The sequence below is a fragment of the Anomaloglossus baeobatrachus genome, unplaced genomic scaffold, assembly GCF_048569485.1.
Source record: "Anomaloglossus baeobatrachus isolate aAnoBae1 unplaced genomic scaffold, aAnoBae1.hap1 Scaffold_89, whole genome shotgun sequence".
In the NCBI taxonomy this organism is placed as follows: domain Eukaryota; kingdom Metazoa; phylum Chordata; class Amphibia; order Anura; family Aromobatidae; genus Anomaloglossus; species Anomaloglossus baeobatrachus.
The window spans coordinates 265,817-271,632 of record NW_027445283.1 but is presented as its reverse complement, the minus strand read 5'-3'; the positions used below and the strand labels follow the sequence as shown (position 1 = coordinate 271,632).

Sequence of the window (5,816 nt, the reverse complement as noted above, 5' to 3'; positions counted from 1 at the left end):
GTGGTGCTGTCCTTCTTCTTTAACAGGACCAACGGAGCTGCCCAGAGGCTACAACTGTCACGGATAACCCCAGCCTCCTTCATGTTGCTCAACATGTCCTTGGTACACTGGTAATGTGCAGGTAGTTTTGGCTTATATCTCTCTTTGATGGGTGGGTGTGCACTTGTGGGGATGTAGTGTTTGACCCCTTTTATTCTTCAAAAGTCTAGCGGATGTTTGCTGAAGACTTGCTCGTATTCTTGCACTAGCCTGTAGACCCCCTTCTTGTGATGTGAAGGTGTGGAGTCAGTGCCTACGTGTAATTCCTTACACCACTCCTCTGGCTGACTTGGTGAGCTGTCACTGAATGGGTGGGCTGAAGCAATGGTGGATGCTGCTGTTTGGATAGCATGTGTATCTACTGAGAACAGCTTATCAATGGTGGCAAATCAGAGCAGCTTAATCTCTTGCTCTCCGCAGTTCAACACTCTCATGGGCACTCTTCCCTTCCATATTAATGAATAAAACTATGATGTAAATAGCATATAGATACCCCACAAATGCAGATAAAAGTAGGTTATGGGAAAAGGGGGAAGAGAGAAACAGGAAAATAGTGGAATAAAGTATACCTTCCAGGTGGGAGAGGAAATGGCAGCACAGCCAGTGGAGGTGAAGCAAGGGGAGCCTGCAACTAAAGAGTTGAGAGCGTTATCACATGGTGACTGAGCCTGATTGTAACGGGAGCATAGAGGTGCCGATCCTGTCTTACCTGCGTTGGTGTAGAAGTGGGTGTCCTGTGGTGGAGTCAGCTGTGTGCAGTGGTGGCCGTGGGTTCTTTTATGTGCGACCGTAGTAATAGCTGCGCCCACTTCCTGTATGGGAGTGGAATGCAGTGAGGCTAATGGAACGCACGCCTGCACATTTGTGTTTAACGTCGCGCATGTGCAGAACGGAGAAAAGGCTGCGCTCACTTCCTAATGAAAGGGAGTGAGACGCAGCTGGGAAGGGAAGGGAAAAGATTAGGGTTTGGGGATGATGAAAGGGCTTTCTACGGGCAAGGATGGCAAAGGGTGGCAGTGACGGAAAGTCAGGCAGCCTGTCCTGTCCTGTCCTGTCCGTCCGTCTTTTTGTATCATGAATTGGAAAGACTGCAAGGGGGAGGGGAGGTGCTTGGAGGAGGAGGAGTTATTCAGATTAATTGCAGTGGGCGGCGGCTGCAAAAAGCATCATTCTTCTTGTTTTTGCTCTGCAAAACAGCCTTTTCAAGGGTTGGCTTGGGTGACAAAATGTCTTCTGTAGGCGTGGGTTTGTCTCCCTCTCCCTAAGATGTGTCCGGTATAGGCCAGGGTGCCACTCAAGGCCGTAACCAATTCGGGTTATAGCTTCTCGGCCTTTTGGCTAAGATCAAGTGTAGTTTCGGAGGACGCTACCTTGGTCGGTACTGGAAGGTGCCTGGGATTGCACGTCTGCCGGCCTTGAGGAAGTGTGTGCGCCTTCTGGTGACACATAGCCCTCTTGTGCCTGGACGGTTCCCAGGCAACGGGAGGCGATCACCTTTGTTATTTTGAAGTCCTACTGATAAACAGAAAAAAAAAAAAATTAAATCTGTTCTTATCAGTTTAATATCTGATACGTCCCCTCTCTGGGGACCATATATTAAATGGATTTTTAGAACAAGGAGATGGAAAAAATCTTGCTCTGTCCACTCCACGCATTGACCTGGTATTGCAGTACCTCCAGGACCGGTGCACCCCTTCTTAACCCAGTTTCCAAAAGCAGAACTCAATTCACCTGATTCAAATGAGCCCCATTAGTGAATTGAAAGAAAGCAAAAACTTTATATGCACCTCAATTTGGCCAATTCACTTTTCACACTTTCACCCTTTTTTTTATCTTTCACACCTTTTACTTGCTTTATTGATGCAAAAGCTGTGCCAAATAGCAAACTCATCTCCACTCAACTTGACCAACTCTGCTATGTCCCGTGCAGTATCTTATTCTCAGTCTTATCTAGATCATTTGCAATTGAATAGAATAGATCCCTTTTGGACACATTGGATTCAGCTGCTGCAGTGACTGCAGGTGTTAGAAGATGCAGACTTGGCATCAGGTGCTGTCTATCAGATTCCACTCCAATTAAAGCTTCCATTGTTTTTCGGTGTTTTCTTTGAGCAATGATGATGTCTTTAGTGATCTGTTGGCTCCCTCTCCTGGAGGAAGAGTTTGCTTGCTCTTGGACTTTCAAAAAGAGAGGTCATGATAGACATTTAGCTTCTGAGCCCAATTGGGGACAGTCATGGGTGATGAATGTTTTGCAACCTGCTGCGAAGCCTGATACCGCAATATAAGGAACGTCAAATACTAAGAATGGGCGGCCTATGAAAGAATTAGTACTTTCATTAAGCATACTTAAACGGCTAATTGGGAATAGACAAACTGTAAAAAGCCCTCTGAGAAAGCCCCTCTCTAACCTTTGTTAGTAAGCTTTTCTGTAGTCTGCCTGTTGATGTATTTTCCGTTTGAACAGTGCACAACATGAAGTGACGGAACACTGGCTTGTCACAATGTCCCCCGCTGACATCACGATAGCGCAGCTGGCTTTCTAGGCAGAAGTTGCTCTTTGGGTGGGATGGTGGGCTAATGTATCTATTCCTGCTTGGTGTGAGTTTGACATGATCTAGAGCAACGAGTTCCAGCGGCTAGCGGTTGATTATTGGCTGTAATGGGGCTTTCTGGCTGGTGCCAGCCTTTCTTCTTAGCACACAGGAACCACAATCCCTACACCATGCTTCGATGGATTCTCTCATCCCAGCCCAGTAAAACTACATATTTCACACAGTTATAAGCAGCCCATGGGCATTCACCTGGATTAAAACCCATAACAGCTCATAGACCAAACAATCAATCTACCACTGGACCAAAGACAGGAAGCTAAATCCACTGCCTGCGGTAACTAACTTAATCCTATAGTCTACTCACACAACAAACCCAAGAGAAAGGAAAAAAACATGGCTTCGATTATCCATCCAATGAAAACGCATAACCATTGTGAGCCATTGGACAATGCAATTGCACACATGGTGACATGGTGCACGGCCCAATGAATCAAGTCTGTACTTCATATTCACGGTTTAAGCCCTTGGGTTCTAATGTGTCCAGAGTACATATCCAGAAAGATTCCCTTTCTTTGTGCTAAGCACAAGTCAACAATACGTTGTAAGCAGATTCTATTACCAGTCCCACACCATTTTGTGACGCATAATCGCACAGTGGCCCAATTAAGATTCCAAGTCATCGAACATGTCCCAGCCATACGCAGAGGAGGCGATAGAATTAGGAAGCTCAAAGAAAGGGAATCTTTCTGGATATATACTCTGGGCACGTTGGAACCCAAGGGCTTAAACCATGAATATGAAGAACCGACTTGATTCATTGGGCCGTGCACATTTTTTCTAACGCCCGGTTCTTTTTCGTGTTCACACTATATATGGTTCCAGTATGTATGGAGTTCCATTCTTCCTTGTTTTTTATTTGTCATGTTTGTCTGATTACCTTGTCTAACAGTTTTTTCTCCCCTTTCTTTACCTTCCAGGTTCCCATAGTCACGTGAAATATCCCTGTTGCACTTGATTACGGCTCACTATTCACTATAGGATGTCTTATATCTAACATCACACTCTCACCCATCAGCACTCTATAGGTTTGTATAAGGTATGCGCTTACACATCCGGTCCTCCATAGGTATTTCCACTTATGTAGCACTATCCCTATGATCACTCATAACTCATACCCTTGTAGTCAATTACAGCCTCCTCTCTCCCCTCTCCCCTTCTCCCTTTCCATCTATAATTTTGCCAGTACAATATTAGTTTACATTAGGCACACACTCACATATTCCTTTCCTTAGTGACTTATTGTAATTCACATTCGCATACAATTCTCTATGCCTGCCCCATTACTACATTCATACCTACTTGACCCTATCCTGATACCCCTTGTCTCACCTTGTTGGTCCCTACACCTGTTATCATCTCCTTTCCTGTGTCTGTCTTGTCACACAACACATTTTAGCATATCCCTTGTGCTCCTTATTACCTGTCCTGCCTATTAGAATTATGTCCATTATGTCCATGCATGGCCCAATGAATCAAGTCTGTACTTCATATTCATGGTTTAAGCCTTTGGGTTCCAATGTGCCCAGAGTATATATCCAGAAAGATTCCCTTTCTTTGAGCTTCCTAATTCTATTGCCTCCTCTGCGTATGGCTTGGACATGTTCGATGACTTGGAATCTTAATTGGATCACTGTGTGATTATGCGTCACAAAATGGTGTGGGACTGGTAATAGAATCTGCTTACAATGTATTGTTGACTTGTGTTTAGCTCAAAGAAAGAGAATCTTTCTGGATATGTACTCTGGGCACATTAGAACCCAAGGGCTTAAACCGTGAATATGAAGTAAAGACTTGATTCATTGGGCCGTGCACCATGTCACCATGTGTCCAATTGCATTGTCCAATGGCTCACAATGGTTATGCGTTTTCATTGGATGGATAATCGAAGCCATGTTTTTTTCCTTTCTGTTGGGTTTGTTGTGTGAGTAGCCTATAGGATTAAGTTGGTTACCGCAGGCAGTGGATTTAACTTCCTGTCTTTGGTCCAGTGGTAGATGGATTGTCTGGTCTATGAGCTGTTATTGGTTTGAATGCAGGTGAATGCCCATGGGCTGCTTATGACTGTGTAAAATATGTAGTTTTACTGGGCTGGGATGAGAGAATCCATTGAAGCATGGTGTAGGGATTGTGGTTCCTGTGTGCTAAGAAGAGAGGCTGGCACCAGCCAGAAAGCCCCATTGCAGCCAATAATCACTTAATAACTTTTTCAACTTGTCATCATATGGGAGGCCTTCCATTCCTTGTAGTAGTCTAGTTGCCCACCTTTGAACTGACTCTAACTTCTGAATGTCCTTTTTAAAATGTGGAGCCCAAAACTGGTTCCCATATTCCAGATGTAGCCTTACAAGTGATTTATAGAGGTTGATCATCTTTACTTATCATTTAAAACTTTCAAACTGGTACACTCAACACATAAAGCCCCCCCCTTTTAAAGAGTAGTTTCCCTGTACCTAAGTGGGGGTCTACCTAGGTTGGAGCGAGTGGACCTTCGGGGTCCGGTGTCAGCGGTGACAGGCAGTGGGGCAGAGGGAACAGTCAGTTCCTCCTCCCTGCTATCATGTGGGGCAGGCGGAGGCGTAGGGGAGCTGGGTACAGGTACATCCCTGGGCACTGGCTCGCGGTTAACCGTTTCCATCATTTCTTCATCCACGGGTTGTGGGAACAGTATCACTGGAAGGATCACCGCACCGTTCTGTGTAGGCCAGTCTGCTGGAAAATCACCCATCATGGTGTGGATTACCTCTTTTTCCTTCTCCACTGGACTGGGAACTGGAGCCTCATCCGCTACTCTCAATGCTGGTGGGCACTTCTTCAGGTGGTCTCGGGAAACCGTGGCCAAAGTCCCCCCCTGGTCACGGCTGATCTGGTAGGCCTTCCCATTCTCCCATCCTGTGGGCTGGACTACATACGGGGTTTTTTCCCATTGATCATCCAGCTTGTGGGCCCTTCTTTTCCGCTTCAGCACTACATCCCCAGGTTGGAAGGAACCGGCAGGCGCCTTCTTGTTGAAGCACTGCTCCTGTTGTCCCCGACTCCGGCACAAGTTCTTTTCAACATACTCCTGGACCTGTCGGTACTGTGTCCTCCGCCGAGTGTCCCATTCAGCTGTCGACAGGAGTGCTTCTGAAGCTTCCAAGCCCATTTCCAGATCCACTGGTAGCC

The 5,816-nt window shown here is 46.0% G+C and overlaps 1 pseudogene; it reads left to right on the top strand.

Moving 5' to 3' along the window:
* The first annotated feature begins 1,528 nt into the window (after window positions 1–1,528).
* Window positions 1,529–1,735, top strand: LOC142289053 (U2 spliceosomal RNA; annotated as a pseudogene).
* The last annotated feature ends 4,081 nt before the right edge of the window (window positions 1,736–5,816 follow it).